Raw genomic sequence first — 20,754 nt, 5'->3', positions numbered from 1 at the left:
TCTCAGTTCAGTAATTATTAAGCACAAACTCCGATTGGAAAGTATTCAGATCAAATGCGAATTAATCTGGAAACGGTATCATTGTTTCACCACCAAACCAAAGCTGCTATTTAACGGTAATGAAATTATATTTAGGCAGAGAGATTTTGACGTATATGATGACAATGTGTATCAGTAACAAAGTGACAAGCATAGTAATAAGGACATCCTCCTGATGCTGTGATGGAGGGTGAACTGACAAAACCGTGAGACCATAAATACCAAAAACACCAGACATTTGTAGCTTTTTCAAAAGCTCAAGTTGATAATTCTCAAGAGTGGTCTGAGAGAAAGGCGTTGTTTTACAACATAGGGATATCATCTTTCACTTGTTTCTGGCTTTTCTGAGGTTAGTTGATAATGTTGTGAAGCTCGTACCGTGTGGAAGCATGAGTTTTCTAAACACAGAGAAAAATCGATGTTAATTTGTAGCTAGAGAAAGGCGTCTCTGACCGTGAAATACAGCCCCGACCTTAAGGGAACCAGGAAAGGATTGAATTTTGAAACCGGACGTTTTAGCAGCTTTGCAATAGACACAGTAAAAAACGGTTGACCATTTCCATCAAAGCAACATGGAGATGATGCAACTTAAAGATCTATTCAATTGATTAGTGAGATTGTTTCTTGCAGTAGGATACGTGATAGTGAAGATTGCAATGCCTTGTGAGCTATGAGGCAACTGAAGTGGTGTAATTAAAACTGCTGAATTGGTCCATACCGATTGTAAAACAGGAATTTTTGGAGAATGTCTATTTTCATGCAGAGGTGCGTGACAAATGTCCGCCTATCATGCATGTTGAGTATGACATGAAAATGTTCCTTCAAAATTGCCATATGGTCATGATTAATGGTAAAATTCCTAGTACACGTGACAGTTCGGTTGAGGGTTAAATAGATGCAGTGAATTATCACGAGCTCATGTAATTCAGATTTAAGGACTGCATATATAAATTCGTTCCATGAACGCCATCAAACGGAATGTGAGAAATTGTATTCTGCACAGTAACGGGATAGAATGAACATTCACATGTAGCTCTTCCATTTGTTATTCCTTTGATCGCCGTCGTGGTCTAGTGGATAGAGCGTCTGTTCCGAGAGCGGAATGTCGGCGGTTCGAACCGGCCGCATCATACCAAAAATACTTCAAAACATGTAACTTGTTGTTACCCTGCCTAGCGCTCGGCATAAAAGGGATAAAGAAAGGACTGGTCGCCCGGGAGTCCGTATGCTGTGTCTGAGTGAGGTATCCATGTTAAACAGCAGCATGGTTTCTCAGTTGGCAAGCATTTGTCCTGACTAGTACAGGCAGCCACTCTCTCACACACATGCATGGGCGTCGTTATATATGTGCAATAATCTTGAACGCGACGTTAACCCCATTTCAGCTCACCTTCAGTTATTCGTTTCCTGTGTTTGTCAGGTATATGATACATATCTTGTCCATGCACTCAGAAGGTGTTTTTATCTTGGCCTGTCATATTCATACTACCGCCAAGGAAGAATTCAAATTGAACGAATATGGAAGCCGTTTGTAAACGGGAAGTATGATTGCAACTCTTAATGATCATTTCTTCTGACATACATGTAAAAGTACTGGTCAGCTGACATCGATAAACGTTAAAATTAATCAATAAAAAAGTCTGAGAGTTTAATATGAGATGAAACCTGAAAAAGTAGAATACTATATTGATGAAACTCACGGAGATTGCTCTGAAAAATCAAGGGTCGTAATCGTTGAGACTCTGGGATCCCATGACCAGCGGATCCGGCGCAGCTAAGAAATGCAAATTTTCAGTCTCCTAATAGCGGCGTATTAGACAATTACCCCCTGACCTTAAGCCGCAGGCTACAGGGCCACACTCACGGAATTCGTGCCTCGTTATAAACGCAGATAAACATGCGTCCAGGGATTTGACGGTCGAGAATGACGTTTTATGCCACAGTGAAATTGGTAATAGTGAAGGCTTTCATCACAGCTTTCCAACTGTCATATAATATTTGTATAGAGCTCTGCATCCAGACGCATATGAATTTTGTGAAAGGATGCAACCGACGATCCGGTTTTCGTTGTTTCTCGTAGTGTATATTGGCATGACCGTTAGAGCAATGGATTGAACTATATTGTATTTCACTGGTATTGATAGTGACACCACAATCACGGGTCTCATTTCCACATGTAGTACTAACATGTAGGGTAGCGTAGCCTAGTGGTTTTAATTGTTCGCTCGCCACGCAGAAGATCCAGGTTCGAGTCCCCACATGAGTACAATGTGTTTATCTCAACCCTGATGTGCCCAATTTAACATTGTTGAGATACGTATGACATACTATGGATGTAAGTGTAATTCGAAAGAACAAATATAGGCATTGGACAAACAATAAGTGCAAAATGGACCGAAAACCTTTTAAAGATTGCAATTCAATAAAAGCGACAACAAAATTTAAAAAAACAATATGGAATGTCTGCTTAAAGCAGAGTCGATTGTACGATTCTGACTATATCATAGGCAAGTATCTATGGATCACCATCAAATAGTGATGATAGTAGGTATTCGCGAGTGAGCGTATCCTGCACCACCTGTGGCACCCGTCACATGCAAATGCAAGTTAAGTATTCACCTGACCATTTCAAAATGAGTACTGTAACAATTATTGGTGCATGCAATCTACTACACAATCACTTGGTCACGGGTTCGCTTGTACCCTTTTCCGAGTTTGCAATTCTTCCTGAATGATCTCTTGTAGTTTCAAGACATAAAAGGCTAAGGTAGGATAATGACCCTTTTTGGCCATGATCGGCAAAAATTATAAACTTTTTAAATTTAATTTGTTGTGAAAGTTATCAGATTTGCTCATATGATAGAGAACTAACCTTTGTTCAACAATTGCATGCTTAGGACCAAGCAAGTCTTTGACCAAACCTGATTTCAATGTACAGAAAAACGTCATAAACATATGGCAAAAACTTCATTTTGGGTCACGAACTTGTTCATACTTAAATTTTCAAATATCTGCCCTTTTCACTCATTTTATCCCCATATGCGTATTTGATCATGTCAACTCCAAACCTTACACATGTCAGAAAGAAAACAGGCTAATTGTCAACCATTTTAACATGTATATGATGTGATATTCTTAACTTTAAAATTATGCCCTTATCTAACTTCCTCCTTTAGTTATCTTTGAATTTTTAAATGTGATTTGGCTGTTGGTTTTAAATTTGGCCTTCTTGTAACACAAAACGAGGTTAGAGCTACGATTTTCGTAAGTCTGTATTACATAACGGGATGCGTATAAAAGCCAAGGTGATCAGATTCTACTGACCTTTGTCATTAAAAGTCACGCTTTTCTTTCAAGTAATTTCAATTGGATGTCATTACAACTGCACTTTTCACAGGGTTGCCAGGTACATGTATGGGACGTGTGGATGAAGGATGGCTGTCAATATCTTTTATGAAGAAGAAGTGCCCTGTGCAAAGACTGTTTGCTTCAGGAGTCCGCTGATATGGTGACAAATGAGTGTGATGAAGACAGGAATGGTTGAGCCTGCTGGCATGGAAGAGCCTTCTATGATCGTTCAGTGTATGGATTTCTGAAATAGATCACCGGAATAAACATTAATGGAACTTATTTTGGGGACAAATTACAGAGGACTTTCGTGACTTCATTTTGCCCTGTGGGTCGGTGTACATGTAATGATATAATGTCTGCGGTGATATGGGGATGAAGGTTACAATGATTGCTAGCTTCACCGCCTGTTGTGGCGTCCTGTAAGTGATGCAGCACCAGTGTAGCTTCTACATTCACAGTTTGGGATGGATCCTTCAGATGTTGGGTACATAGAGGTGTATGTATATCAATCATGTTATTGTGAAGGTTGTCTGAGAGATAGAAGGGAATGTATTAAGGATGTAAATCACACGTGCGTTTTGGTTGGCAGAACTATGTTAGGATACGTATTAAAGACGTGAATCACACGTGCCTATATGTTGGCAGAACTTCATAAGGAGACGAACTGTAGACGTGAATGACACGTGTTTGTACGTTGGCTGAGCACTATAATCAGACGTATTGAGGTGGTGAATAACTCGTGTCTGTAGGTCGACTGAACTATGCAAGTGGGAGGGTGATGACAAGAAGTGGGAGTGAGATAACAAGAAGTGGGAGGGAGATGACAAGAAGCGGGAGGGAGATGACAAGAAGTGGGAGGGAGATGACAAGAAGTGGGAGTGAGATAACAAGAAGTGGGAGGGTGATGACAAGAAGTGGGAGGGAGATGACAAGAAGTGGGAGTAAGATAACAAGAAGTGGGAGGGCGATGACAAGAAGTGGGAGGGTGATGACAAGAAGTGGGAGGGAGATGACAAGAAGTGGGAGGGTTATGACAAGAAGTGGGAGGGTGATGACAAGAAGTGGGAGGGTGATGACAAGAAGTGGGAGTAAGATAACAAGAAGTGGGAGGGAGATGACAAGAAGTGGGAGGGTGATGACAAGAAGTGGGAGGGTGATGACAAACAGTGGGAGGGAGATGACAAGAAGTGGAAGTGCGATGGCAAAAGGTGGGAGGGTGATGACAAGAAGTGGGAGGGTGATGACAAGAAGTGGGAGGGAGATGACAAGAAGTGGGAGGGTGATGACAAGAAGTGGGAGTGAGATAACAAGAAGTGGGAGGGAGATGACAAGAAATGGGAGGGTGATTACAAGAAGCGGGAGTGAGATAACAAGAAGTAGGAGGGTGATGACAAGAAGTGGGAGGGAGATGACAAGAAGTGGGAGGGTGGTGACAAGAAGTAGGAGGGTGATGACAAGAAGTGGGAGGGTGATGACAAGAAGCGGGAGTGAGATAACAAGAAGTAGGAGGGTGATGACAAGAAGTGGGAGGGTGATGACAAGAAGTGGGAGTGAGATAACAAGAAGTGGGAGGGAGATGACAAGAAGTGGGAGGGTGATGACAAGAAGTGGGAGGTCGATGACAAGAAGTGGGAGGGTGATGACAAGAAGTGGGAGGGAGATGACAACAAGTGGAAGTGCGATGGCAAAAGGTGGGATGATGATGACAAGAAGTGGGACAGAGATAACAAGAAGTGGGAGTGAGATAACAAGAAGTGGGAGTAAGATAACAAGAAGTGGGAGGGTGATGACAAGAAGTGGGAGGGTGATGACAAGAAGTGGGATTGAGATAACAAGAGGTGGGAGTGAGATAACAAGAAGTGGGAGGGTGATGACAAGAAGTGGGAGGGTGATGACAAGAAGTGGGAGGGAGATGACAAGAAGTGGGAGGGTGATGACAAGAAGTGGGAGGGAGATGACAAGAAATGGGAGGGTGATAACAAGAAGCGGGAGTGAGATAACAAGAAGTAGGAGGGTGATGACAAGAAGTGGGAGGGAGATGACAAGAAGTGGGAGGGTGATGACAAGAAGTGGGAGTGAGATAACAAGAAGTGGGAGGGAGATGACAAGAAATGGGAGGGTGATTACAAGAAGCGGGAGTGAGATAACAAGAAGTAGGAGGGTGATGACAAGAAGTGGGAGGGTGATGACAAGAAGTGGGAGGGTGATGACAAGAAGTGGGAGGGTGATGACAAGAAGTGGGAGGGTGATGACAAGAAGTGGGAGTTAGATAACAAGAAGTGGGAGGGTGATGACAAGAAGTGGGAGGTAGATGACAAGAAGTGGGAGGGTGATGACAAGAAGTGGGAGTGAGATAACAAGAAGTGGGAGGGAGATGACAAGAAGTGGGAGGGTGATGACAAGAAGTGGGAGGGTGATGACAAGAAGTGGGAGGGTGACGACAACAAGTTGGAGGGAGATGACAACAAGTGGAAGTGCGATGGCAAAAGGTGGGAGGGTGATGACAAGAAGTGGGAGTGAGATAACAAGAAGTGGGAGTGAGATAACAAGAAGTGGAAGGGTGATGACAAGAAGTGGGAGGGTGATGACAAGAAGTGGGAGTGAGATAACAAGAGGTGGGAGGGAGATGACAAGAAATGGGAGGGTGATTACAAGAAGCGGGAGTGAGATAACAAGAGGTAGGAGGGTGATGACAAGAAGTGGGAGGGGGATGACAAGAAGTGGGAGGGTGATGACAAGAAGTGGGAGGGTGATGACAAGAAGTGGGAGTGAGATAAAAGGAAGTGGGAGGGAGATGACAAGAAGTGGGAGGGAGATGACAAGAAGTGGGAGGGCGATGACAAGAAGTGGGAGGGTGATGACAAGAAGTGGGAGTGAGATAACAAGAAGTAGGAGGGTGATGACAAGAAGTGGGAGGGTGATGACAAGAAGTGGGAGGGTGATGACAAGAAGTGGGAGGGTGATGACAAGAAGTGGGAGTGAGATAACAAGAAGTGGGAGTGAGAAAACAAGAAGTGGGAGGGTGATGACAAGAAGTGGGAGGGAGATGACAAACAGTGGGAGGGAGATGACAAACAGTGGGAGGGAGATGACAACAAGTGGAAGTGCGATGGCAAAAAGTTGGAGGTCGACGACAAGTCGGATGGTGATGACAAGTGGGAGGACGATGACAACAAGTGGAAGGGAGTGACAACAAGTGGGAGAACGACGGCAACCAGTAGGAGGGCGATGACAACAAGTAGGAGGGTGATGACAAGTGGAGTGAGTGAGTGTGTGAGTGAGTTTTGGTTTTACGCCGCTTTTAGCAATATTCCAGCAATATCACGGCGGGGGACACCAGAAATGGGCTTCACACATTGTACCCATGTCGGGATTCGAACCCGGGTATTCGGCGTGACGAGCGAACGCTTTAACCACTAGGCTACCCGACCGCCCCGATGACAAGTGGAAGAGAGATAACAAGAAGTTGGAGGTCTACGACAACATGTGGGAGGGTGATGACAACAAGTGGGAGGGTGATGACAACAAGTGGGAGGGTGATGACAACAAGTAGGAGGGCGATGAAAACAAGTGGGAGGGTGATGACAACAAGTGGAAGAGAGATGACAACAAGTGGGAGAACGACGGCAACAAGTAGGAGGGCGATGACAACAAGTGGGAGGGTGATGACAACAAGTGATGGGTGGTGATGACAAGTGGAAGAGAGATAACAAGAAGTTGGAGGTCGACGACAACATGTGGGAGGGCGACGACAACAAGTGGGAGGTCGACGAAACACAATCACCCAGGCAACACCTTGTAACAACCCCAAAGAAACTTCAGTCCGGTCTAACAACAAGCATGGGATACGTCCAGTCTGATCACGAGCCCCATCAGCTGGAATGGTAATGGCAAGCTTGTTCTTGTATGTCGAGGGTGCTATCGTTGTGGACTATTTTCTGAAGACCAGACTATAAACGGAGCACACTATCATGCACTTTTGAGGCAACTATTGATGAAATCAAGACTAAGAGGCGTGGGAAGCTGAGAAGAGATGTGTTCTTCCACCAGAACACTGAGCAAGTGCACAAGTCAGTCATTGGCATGGCTACTATCTACGAGTGTGGCTTTGAGCTTCTTCGGCACACATCTTAATCACCTGACCTGACCCCTATCTTCCATCTGTTCCCAAACATGAAGAAAGCTTTAGCCGGAATCTTCTCGAACGATGACATAATTAACGTTGTTCAAATCTTTAACAGCCAAGGGGACTTCTATGAAACCGTGTTAAAAGTCCTCCAACATCGTTGGCAAAAGTGTATGATTGTGGAAGATGTACACGTATGTTTAAAAATGCATCACTGTAATGCGTTTAGGTCAATTATATCTATGCGAGGATCAGAACTTAGCAATCAACCCTGTATAACATTACAAATATACAGCATATGTGATTGTACATAAGTTACAGAGGGTATAACTATTTATTAATTACTTGTAGTCTGGTAAAATTAAATCTGCATCATACGTTAACACATACATATATTGTACTGTAACAGTGTTGGTATGCATCGTACAGTAACACTTTTTACGGACATTAACACTTTCCATCAACTAGTAACAATGTTTGCATCGTAGCAATGTGTGCATTTTTCTGTAACACTGTTTGCAATGTGTGCATCATACTGTAACAATATTTGCCAGGACATTAACACTTTCCATCAACAAGTAACAATGTGTGCACTGTAGCATTTTATACATCGTGCAGTAACACTGTTAACGTTGTAAGTAACACCGTTTACATCGTACAGTAACAATGTTTGCATCGTACAGTTACACTGTTTGCATCGTACAGTAACACCGTTTGCATCGTACAATAACACTGTTTCCATCGTACAGTGACACTGTTTGCATCGTACAGTAACAATGTTTGCATTGTGCAGTAACACTGTTTGCATCGTACAGTAACACCGTTTGCATCGTACAGTATTACCGTTTGCATAGTACAGTAACACTGTTTGCATCGTACAGTAACACTGTTTGCATCGTATAGTTACACTGTTTACATTGTGTAGTAACACCGTTTGCATCGTACAGTAACACTGTTTGCATCGTACAGTAACACCGTTTACATTGTGCAGTAACACCGTTTGCATAGTACAGTAACACTGTTTGCATCGTACAGTAACACTGTTTGCATCGTACAGTAACACTGTTTACATCGTACAGAAACACTGTTTAAATTGTGCAGTAACACCGTTTGCATCGTACAGTAACACCGTTTGCATCGTACGGTAACACTGTTTGCATCGTACAGTAACACTGTTTGCATCGTACAGTAACACCGTTTGCATCGTACAATAACACCGTTTACATCGTACAATAACACTGTTTCCATCGTACAGTAACACTGTTTGCATCGTACAGTAACACTGTTTGCATTGTGCAGTAACACTCTTTGCATCGTACAGTAACGGCGTTTGCATAGTACAGTTACACTGTTTGCATCGTACAGTAACACTGTTTGCATCGTACAGTAATACTTTGCATCGTAAAGTAACACTGTTTACATTGTGCAGTAACACCGTTTGCATCGTACAGTAACACTGTTTACATCGTACAGTAGCACTGTTTGCATCGTACAGTAACACTGTTTGCATCGTACAGTAACACTGTTTACATCGTACAGAAACACTGTTTAAATTGTGCAGTAACACCGTTTGCATCGTACGGTAACACTGTTTGCATCGTACAGTAACACTGTTTGCATCGTACAGTAACACCGTTTGCATCGTACAATAACACCGTTTACATCGTACAATAACACTGTTTCCATCGAACAGTAACACTGTTTGCATCGTACAGTAACACTGTTTGCATTGTGCAGTTACACTCTTTGCATCGTACAGTAACGGCGTTTGCATAGTACAGTTACACTGTTTGCATCGTACAGTAACACTGTTTGCATCGTACAGTAATACTTCGCATCGTAAAGTAACACTGTTTACATTGTGCAGTAACACCGTTTGCATCGTACGGTAACACTGTTTGCATCGTACAGTAACACTGTTTGCATCGTACAGTAACACCGTTTGCATCGTACAATAACACCGTTTACATCGTACAATAACACTGTTTCCATCGAACAGTAACACTGTTTGCATCGTACAGTAACACTGTTTGCATTGTGCAGTTACACTCTTTGCATCGTACAGTAACGGCGTTTGCATAGTACAGTAACACTGTTTGCATCGTACAGTAACACTGTTTGCATCGTACAGTAATACTTCGCATCGTAAAGTAACACTGTTTACATTGTGCAGTAACACCGTTTGCATCGTACAGTAACACTGTTTACATCGTACAGTAGCACTGTTTACATTGTGCAGTAACACTGTTTGCATCGTACAGTAACACTGTTTGCATCATACAGTAACTCTGTTTACATTGTGCAGTGACACTGTTTGTGACGTACAGTAACACTCTTTGCATCGTAAAATAACACTACATCATACCGGAACATTATTTCTCATGAAGATGATGGGTGAAAAGGTTATTCCACCGCACTCCGAGGAATTCTAGATCATGCTGATGATGTCGATGAGGCCATCGTTCAGGGTGCACAAGATTTGTCTTTCAACATGAGTGAGCCTTTTCAGTAGGACATTTGTATTTATTTATCATTATGTAAAATAAGGTGAACGCAGTGTTGAGCACTTTCCATATTCATAAGCTCCCCGGAATAACCTCTTTCACTGGCTGCTCAAACAAGGTAGTTATACCATAAAAGTGCCCCGATCTTTGCCCAATTTAATATGACAAATAATCTCAGATAGTTTTGAAAAGAAATCATTAAGAGGGGAATTTATGTAAATTAAAGACATTTGATTTCCAGAAAAGCTCGCCGGGATGAATAACAAGTATGTGCATGTCAGTTTGACCTCCATCCAGAAATATTTACTAGTTTTAGTAGAGGTGTCACCAGTTTGTCTTCAGAGCAACAGCGTACATGTATATGGCCTCACATATGCACACACACGCACACATTGAGGTTTTGTCTGTCGTTATTCTGGAATATTCATGTAGATCCGCATGCACTAATCTTGAAACTAAATTCAGTCCGTCTTCTATGTCTGGGGATAATTTCATAAACCCCGTAAGTCAATAGCCAATGTCTGGTATTCTATAATACGGTTTCACCTTTTGTCTCGGTTTGCGTGGAATTCCTTGTCTTTGATTCCGAGAGTTCTTTGTTCCCGAGCGAATCCTTACATCATTTCTCAGTACATCTTTTAATAGATACGTTATAAAAAGTGTATCACTGTACATTTAGTTGTATATGTAGTAGAACTGTTAGTAAAGATACCGTTAAACATGATTACTGCTGGGAACGCCTACCATGTTTCGTTAACCCGGACATTTGGTCATCAGGATTATTGCGGGGGGAAAACTACCGACTCTCTCTCTCTCTCTCTCTCTCTCTCTCTCTCTCTCTCTCTCTCTCTCTCTCTCTCTCTCTCTCTCTCTCTCTCTCTCTCTCACTCACACATATAAATACACACACACACATATATATATATATATATATGTGTGTGTGTGTGTGTGTGTGTGTGTGTGTGTGTGTGTGTGTGTGTGTGTGTGTTATTGTGCGTGTGTGTATGCTCGTACATATAATGATTCTTTGAGATATATTTCAGTTAGATAATGACGTGTCAGTTAAATGAAGGAGGAGACTCGAGGTGATGCAGGTCTTTGGTTGTTTTTTTCACTTTTCACACGAGCACGAGTATGGGACTGACAAAACAAGATTCATAATCAGCGCGATACGCATCGACGTGTATAGGATTCTGACACGTCCAAGGGACGCAACTCTTCACAACGAACTGCGGTGACTAAAATGAATGAAACTATTACCCCAGAGCGAACCTTCGTTATAATGAATTTAACGATTGAGTGGAGATAAAAAATAGGAAACAATTTATTGGTTACCTTCATGGTAATATATTCACTAAATGCACCTTTAAATTGATCTAAACACTGACAGCCACAGCGGTGTCATATAGAATCATGGGGACATCTTTATCACAACGCAAATAAGGATTTCAAAGTGTGTCCGTATTACCATATGCTTTACCACCAGCACATAAACGTCTGATAAACACTACTGTGCCCTCTGTTTATGAATGCAGTATAGAATTCAACTTATTTAAACTCATTATTGTTATGTCAAATTCCTGGTAATGCAATAAAGGGCTTGAGCATTTTGTGTGTGTTATGGGAAACGATGAAAGAGACGTGTTTTTAATGCATGTTTATATGCAGCATTACATTTCTTCATTGTTTTACTACCTATTAGATCTCGACAGTCAAGTTATAAATCTCGCACCAAACAAATGGTCGGGAATATGAAACCACCACCAGAATTCTCTGATCGTGCAATATGCATAACTGGCCAAGTGCAGTATTAATCGTTCCATTATGTTGAGAAGCACGTTTCAAGTACGTGTCATTAATCATATCGCCTGTCAACTATAACGTGGATAAATGCCACTGAAAATACCAATTAGGTCCTTTATGTATAAATGAAATGTAAGTTATAAATGACATTCACATGTCAGGCTGAACATGGTTATTGTATCATTTAGGTCCGTGTTTTGTCAGTGATTGAATGTGTTTTGCTCAGATATTGATCATGAAGCATATAGCGTTAATATAGTTCTGTGTAAATATAACTGAACATCACATTTATATGGGTCAGAAACATTGTTGTGTCAATATTATTACACCGCAAATGATAAACGTACCAATCCTAGAATTCGACGTTCATTTCTCGTCAGTAAACATACTATGGTGCTGGAACTTAAATTAATTTTGATCTTAAAATTTATTGTCTTGTGTAGGGTGTTTTGTGGCGTTGAGTGTGTCGTAGAAAGAATGCGAATAATTTGCCGCCAAGACGGGAGGAGTTATTTACCCTTGACCACGTTCTCGGCTACAAGTAGACCGTCAAGTATCTTAGACTTGCCATGTGGTAATGGGATTGTAACACGCCTTTCACTCGCTGTAATACCTCCATGAATAGATTTAACAGAGTAGCGTGTGTCTAGTTGTATATAAGAACGCTGATGCGGGCATATAGCATAGAGGAACACTTACATTGTCGTTTATCAGGGAGTAACTATTACACGGCCGTATATCATGGAGCAACACTTACACAGTCGTATATCATGGAGTAACACTTACACAGTCGTATATCATGGAGTAACACTTTCATTGAAGAATATCATGGAATAACACTTCACATTCGTATATATTGAGTAACTATTACACAGCACGGTATCATATCATGGAGTGACACTTACATTGTCGTATATCATGGAGTAACACTTACACAGTCGTATATCATGGAGTAACACTTACATTGTCGTATATTATGGAGTAACACTTTCATTGTAGAATATCATGGAATAACACTTCACATTCGTATATATTGAGTAACTATTACACGGCACGGTATCATATCATGGAGTAACACTTACATTGTCGTATATCATGGAGTAACACTTACACAGTCGTATATCATGGAGTAACTCTTACACGGTCGTATATCAGGGAGTAACTATTACACAGCCGTATATCATGGAGTAACACTTACATTGTCGTATATCAGGGAGTAACTATTACACAGCCGTATATCATGGAGTAACACTTACACAGTCGTATATATGGAGTAACTCTTAAACGGTTGTATATCATGGAGTAACACTTACATTATCGTGTATCCTGTAGTAACACTTACATTATCGTATATCATGGAGTAACACTTACACAGTCGTATATATGGAGTAACACTTACATTGTCTTATATCATGGAGTAATACTCTCACGGTCGAATATCATGGCGTAACACTCACACAGTCGTATATATGGAGAAACGCATACATTGTCTCATATCATGGAGTAACACTTACATTATCGTATATCATGGAGTAACACTTACACAATCGTATATATGGAGTAACACTTACACAGTCGTGTACATGGAGTAACACTTACACAGTCGTGTACATGGAGTAACACTTACATTGTCTTATATCATGGAGCAATACTTACACGGTCGAATATCATGGAATAACACTTACACAGTCGTATATATGGAGTAACACTTACACTCTCGTATATCATTGAGTAACACTTACATTGTCGTATATCATGGAGTAACACTTACACAGTCGTATATCAGGGAGTAACTATCACACAGCCGTATATCATGGAGTAACACTTACACAGTCGTGTACATGGAGTAACACTTACACAGTCGTGTACATGGAGTAACACTTACATTGTCTTATATCATGGAGCAATACTTACACGGTCGAATATCATGGAATAACACTTACACAGTCGTATATATGGAGTAACACTTACACTCTCGTATATCATTGAGTAACACTTACATTGTCGTATACACTGCAAACACGAAAACGTCGTTTTTTCCGTATATGGTCATTGGACGGAAAAACGACTAAAAATTCATTAAAATTGATTAATTGGTCAGCGTCTAGAAAGTGTCCAGAAAAGGGTCGAGTATTTCAAGCGTAAAATGGACGGAAAAACGATGCTTTTTGCTCCGCCTTGTACAACTGTTAACGGCCAATCAGATGGCGCTGGTCCCCCGACGCACGTGATGTCCAAGGCTTCCTTTCGGAAGCTTTAGGTTTCGTATTTATGGCATGCCTTGCTCTAGTATCTGTCGCGCGCAGTGCAGCGAGATTTGCTGATAAGCTAGTTTTAGGATATGTTACATGTTAATGGAATTCAGACACGCGCCAAGAAGTCAAACCAAACAATGTTACTAAGTTTATTGTGGTAACGGCTATGTACAGTTACCCCTATCGGATAATGGGTTGTGTTTCATTTGGTTATAACAATAACTAATTTTTTAATGTGAAGTTTACAAGATTTACGACTTGGACGCGAGATCGGTCACATGACGTTCTTCACGTGACTGTATTCTTGAAAAGGCGTAAACACTGACTACTTCCACATTCCTGGGGAAAACCCTTGGAATTCCCTGGTACGAATTCATACAGAAGCGTGGTTGCAAGCCCATTTAAGGATACCCTCGCTACAACCACTCCAAGAGAGAAAAAACACGAAAAAAAATCCAAACTGTCGCAGTGACAATTTACAGAAATCTATGAATTTACCTCAGTATCTATATTTGACACATCTTCACAATCACCTTTCAATGATCGGCCAATTGATCAGTGATGCCCAAGACTTGAAATAGCCACAGGTTAATTAACAACTTCGAAAATATCTCCCGTCACGTTTATCGTGTCGGCCATTTTGACGTATTGTACTTGATGTAAATGTATTACGGCGCTCTGTCATTGTAATTGACTTACTGAGGTAATTCTGTAAAAGATCTTCTTATCTAATGAGGATATTGTTTGGAATATATTTCTTGTAAACATACTAAAACATATGTTCCTCGCTTTGGGGGGAACTATTTTATTCCGGGGTGGCCCATTAAATCTAGTAGTAAGTCAAGGCACCATGCGTGATCTGTTATTTTATGTGTTTAAATTACGATTTGGGGGAGTTAATAAAATACGCTGACGCAAGTATATTCTATTCAAATCAATTGGATAATGAATATGCTTTCTTTTACATATTACATAACATCACTGCGCAAAATATGAACAGTTGCAGTAACACACTACGGTAATCGCATTAAACATCATTTTCAACTGTACAGTATTTCAGTATTTCAGTTATATCATGGTGTATCAGACTGATGTGGGATAAAAATCCGAAGTGGTTCAGGTCATCCAATGGGTGTTCGGGAAAAGGTGAGCGTATCCTGCCACACAAGTGGCACCCGTCACAAACACATGCAAGGACAAGTCAATTGTTCACCTGAACAAAGCACGGAAACACACAATGATGCCCATCCTCAGTTTTACCGAGCATGTAAATTATTTTGTCCGTCAAAAACATGGACGAGTATGAACAATATGTTCATTCACGTAATACATGTCATACATTTGACAAAATGTATTGACCCTGAGCATTATTGTTAATCACAGCGTATGCAGTTGAACTCATCACCCATCCCATTATTGATAACCCTTCTTGAAGATCTATGAAATCAGAAGCTGCAACACTCTATCTTTTAACTGGCATGTCAGACTACTATTTCATTACTCAGTTTTATTTGCACGGATTACTATGGAAGGGACATTGTCTCGTTGTCGCATTGTCGCATTGACGCCTTTACAAAAACAAGCAAAACGTGTCAAAATTAACAAAAGCGCGACAATTGGCCATTTGTCGCATTGTCGCGTGTTCGCATTGTCGCTCTTTGATAATCCTTTTCTTTATTTTACAAAAGGGCGACGATGCCGTAACGCGACATTTTCAAGGTCAAAATATGTCTCGTTGTCGCATTGTCGCCCCATCACAAATGTGTATAAAAGGCGTAAAGTTCAGTTATTGTTACAGTTAGGAAGTTCAACCTGATAAATGTACGTCTTGAAATGAAAACACAAGTCCGTCCGCGAGTCCATAACGTTTTATTGTGAGCTCTTCTCTAAAAGTGCTTAGTGTTCAACTCCCAGTTCCAAACACGTAGTACCTCCTCAATAATCCACATACCTCCAGTGCAGTGGTCTTCCGGAAGATCTTACTCTTGACCGTATTAGACAACTGACGAGTGCACGCCTGACCTGTGACCTCGTTGCAACCCTCGTGATGTGTTTGCCGAAGGGAGAGGTGTAGGAAATGTGTGCTCCAGCCCAGCGCAGAGCTCGCGACACACTGTATACTGATGTATACAGTATATTGCAGTTGATATACTGTATACTGCATGTGATACTTATTTGCGGAAATGTTACATCTTTCAAGATTCAAGATTCAATTTGCATATATTTCATATACAACAGACGGCCGTCATATATCACTGGAATATTGCTGAGAGCGGCGTTAAAACAAATTGTTTTCATAATGGAGCGCTGCAGTCATTTAAAATAGAACCGTATACATATGTACATGTAGTACCAACTCACTCTATTTGTTTCGAATATTCAGCAGAAAATATATTATTAACCAGGTCTTTGGGAAAAGATATCAGATTTTTATAAGCAGCCACATAGGGATGATAAAGGACCCCTCGCTGATTAGGTTCTTGTTTACTTAAGAGCAGAGTTGGCCATGTTAGATGATATAACCAAAATCCGGGAGCTCCGGCTGGGGGCAAGCTGGTCTTGTTAGTGTATGGTATGAGCTGTGACGTTGACCCAAGAGAATAATGTAAAACATGAGACCAACTCAAGTCTATAATGATTGGGAAAGTCTAGATTTCCACAGCTCTAGCCTGAAATTAAGAATTGTTCTATGCTTCATTTTAATTGTGTAGACATGGATGGACCAACCAGGAAAGAAATTGATGGAATATTAATATCACATGTTACCACTGATCCAGGTAAATTCATCACACAATAATAAATTAGTATTTGACATTACGGCATTTGATTATTAGGGCATGATCATGTACATGTTCACTGTAGTAATGTACACACCAGTCAACTTGATTATAATTTTTATCAAAGTGTAGCGCGGCATCAACGATTACTTTATGATATCCTCACTTGTCATCGATGTATTGACATCGAACAAGGGACGGCAATTCGAAATTCTTATGGATAGCTTCAATAGGGACAGCGCCGGTGTCAGTACAATTTTCCTAGTTAAAATAAGTATCTACAAAATATAATCTGAAGCAGACAAGAACAATATTTTTTTATTAATGCTTACTTTCATGGATAGAATTAACGCAATCTAGGCTTGCCAAATCGTTCTAGACTTGAGCTGGATTCCTTTTAAATTTATTCTGTATGGTCTGGGAGACGAACGGGCGTCAGTATCGCATTGAGAACTGGGACAGCCTTTATCAGTGTAATCGGATATGTTGTGGAGTTTCGGTTTTGGGCTGTTTGCTGAATATATAGAATTGCGAGTTATGTATACTCTGTATTTCGTCATGGTAGCATATATATTTTCTATGTTGCTTTTTTAATTATCCACGAATAATGAGAACTACAATGTAAACCTCTCTCTGGAGATATGCAATACTACTACTGAAGGGCATATCTGAAAAATGGGACTTCTCGACAAATATTTCTTTCTTAAATACTACCCGTTACAGGCATTCTGATCATTATATCATACTTTGTACAGTTTAAAAGTCAAATAATGGCAAATTGTGTATCTTTCTACATTTTGAATTAATTATATTTTCTGAAATAAAACCTTAGCATCAGATAGTGATATACACGAATATGATCTATACTATTATAAATGAATTATCAATTTCGTATTATGAATTAGATAAACAGAAATATGATAGTAAAACAAATTATTTTAATCTATTCTTGTGAATAGGTAACGAGAGATCTAGGCAACGCACTAACGTAGCCATTTATGAAAAATGAAATATTAAAAGTTTAGGGGTTTGAACATGCACATTGAATGACAGGGAAGAAAGCAACGCAATAATTAAATTATGAATCAAATTATGTTATATATATAACAGAATATTTAGAAAATATAAGTTTAATTTCTCATTGTTGGAAGGTGTTTATAATTATATAGATTTTGTTTGATTGTTTGTTGTTTGACGCCGCACTCACCAATATACCAGCTATATGACGGTGGTTCGTAAATAATCCAGTCTGGACCAAACAATTTAGTCATTATCATCAAGAGCACCGATCTACGCATTTGGGATACGATGACATGCATCAACCAAGTCAGCGAGCCAAGTCGCCTTCGTACAAGCATGGGTTGTTGAATGCCTATTCTAACCCGGATCTTCACGGGTATTTTTTTAAATAATAAGGTGCAATGAAGTTCTGTATATGTCCATAATAAGTGTGTATAAGTAGATGGATAATATGTCCATACACGCCAAGTAAATGGTATATGCATTAATTTAAATGCAAATGATTCAATGATGAGTTCTTTCACAAGTCCATATTTCAAGGCATGTATTTGATATTCATAATAACTCCACAAAAGCTACACAATGGCAACAAAACGGTACCAGCATCACAGATACCAATAATACATGAGATATATATATATATAATTACTTTAAAGTTAAAACATGTATCTAAATAGAAAATTAGAAGGATACACTTCCGACATTTTTCGTATTTTGTTTTCGTTGGAGAGAGAAGTTGTGATTGGTATCTGATGGGTGCAAACAGGTGTTCCCTTCCGCCCAGGCCTTGCGGCAATGCTATAGCCCAAAATGAAACAAGTCTTGTTCAACAGGTTCAGACTCAAATTCCTATCCCACTTGGGCTCTTTTTAAATTTAAATATAATTTCTCGTGTCGATATGTGTCAGAAGAAATGAAATATTACAGCACTGGTGAATAGGTTATATGCGCATGTCAGCGTCGATCCTATAATATCCTTTTATGCAAAATACATATATACTGATGAATTAAGGTAGTAATACTACGCAAATATATGTCCAGATGCATACATCAGTATCATCTCGTGATCTTAATTCGTGCTTTGAGCCCTTTTTCTGCCGGAGATTCTGGGGTGTTACATCACACCAGAAAGCCAGGTCCAAATTCAAGTCATAATTTCATGGTCCGTCTTGTATGTTGGAAACCAATATCGCAATATGGCTAAATATTGCTGAACGTGGTATTAACCCGATTACTCACATAATTATTCCATTTTCTACAGTCATCTACGAACACTATCTTTAAGGAGGTATATCTGTATCATCCAAATGTCCATACATATATGTCCACATTTATATGTATAAAGCAAGTCGTCCTGCACTCTTCCTTAAAAGATAAATGTTAAGCATTTCCTCTGTATGGATTTATATAATGTAATATCGTTTGAATGTAATGCTGATGCAGTAAACGTACCACAGACCTAATGCTAGAATAACATCTAATTTCTGAAATGAACATATTTTGCAGAAAAAACAACAGTTGTTTAAACAATACTTATAAAATATAAGAACAAGGAGCCAAGAGCCAAATATTGGGATGTGTTGGACAGATTTGTTTCGGGGTCTTATGACAGACAAACCTGATGCCTTTAAGTATAAAGATAAGTAAGTATAGATGCTGTACATATTCAAATATGTTCGTGATTAACCCAACCTTGAAAAATATTGAAAGATGAGTGGTAACTATTTATGCCATTACTTCAAATTAGAATGAGAGCACATCGGGAAAGCATGGTACTTTAATAAACGTATCTTGTTAACCCAATATTCTTTTTTAAGTAAGAGCAGCATGTACGTGTATATCGAGAGTATAGGTTTGGTGCGTGACTTATCACACAGTACTTTCAGAAAGTGTGCATATGCTGTTTATCGGAAATAAATAACATCAGACGATTCATACGGGTAAATACGATATACTTCAGAACTAGTATAGATTATTTAAGGTTAGGGGGAAATGTATGTAATTAACAGAACTTTGGCCGGGTTTGAAGGATTTGGGTCCTGGCTTGGGCTTTGTGTTCGACGTGTAGACGGCATTTCCAGGTTTGACGTATCAATGACAAAAATGATGTCAGAGGCAATTCTCTGCCTTTTCGGGTTAACAATTGGCTTGCCTTTGGATGTGTTTGTGGCGGGTGCCACTAGTGGATCGGAATGAGCTCGCGTTTTTGCGAGCATCCAATGTCATCATTTATTATGATGAATCATGAAACATGCTCCTGATGTTGTCGCAATGGTGCATTTGGCGCTACTTTTGGCAAGGGTTTCTCATGATAATGGAAATGCTTATGTCGCTTTTGTTGACCGATAAACATGAAAAGGTATAATGTTAGTGTATATGGTCATATAATTGAGAAACAAACGACGAGTGGGAGTTGTTTATTGTACGATAAAGAACGACCGAGACTCGTTTATTTCTATATGAGATATCAACATTACGTACAGCCTCTTTTAGGGTGTTAAATTAGGAAAAAATACACGCTTTACAATATTTACCCGTACTTAAATAATGATGATTCCTTGAATAGAATCCGACAGCGGCCATGCTAGATAAATCCATTTTAGGATTTGAGTTTGGTCCCGCATATTCTCACAATTTTCTCGTCAATCATCTGTACCTTTTCTCCCAATACCGATTGTCATATCACTCTCACTTTCGGATTCTCCAGCAACATTTATTGGGAACAACTCACTAGACACATACCTCTCAAAAATAAGGTCACATTTACAAATTTTACTTTTCAAGTTGCGAGTGCATGTTCAGATCTCAATAAATGACGTCATGATAGAACAATGTTTTATCGTGAAATAAATATCGCTTCCTTCTTTGTTCTTTGTGAT

Source organism: Haliotis rufescens, unplaced genomic scaffold, assembly GCF_023055435.1.
Source record: "Haliotis rufescens isolate VD_foot unplaced genomic scaffold, xgHalRufe1.0.p SCAF_1, whole genome shotgun sequence".
In the NCBI taxonomy this organism is placed as follows: Eukaryota; Metazoa; Mollusca; class Gastropoda; order Lepetellida; family Haliotidae; genus Haliotis; species Haliotis rufescens.
Note: the sequence above shows the minus strand (reverse complement) of the source record.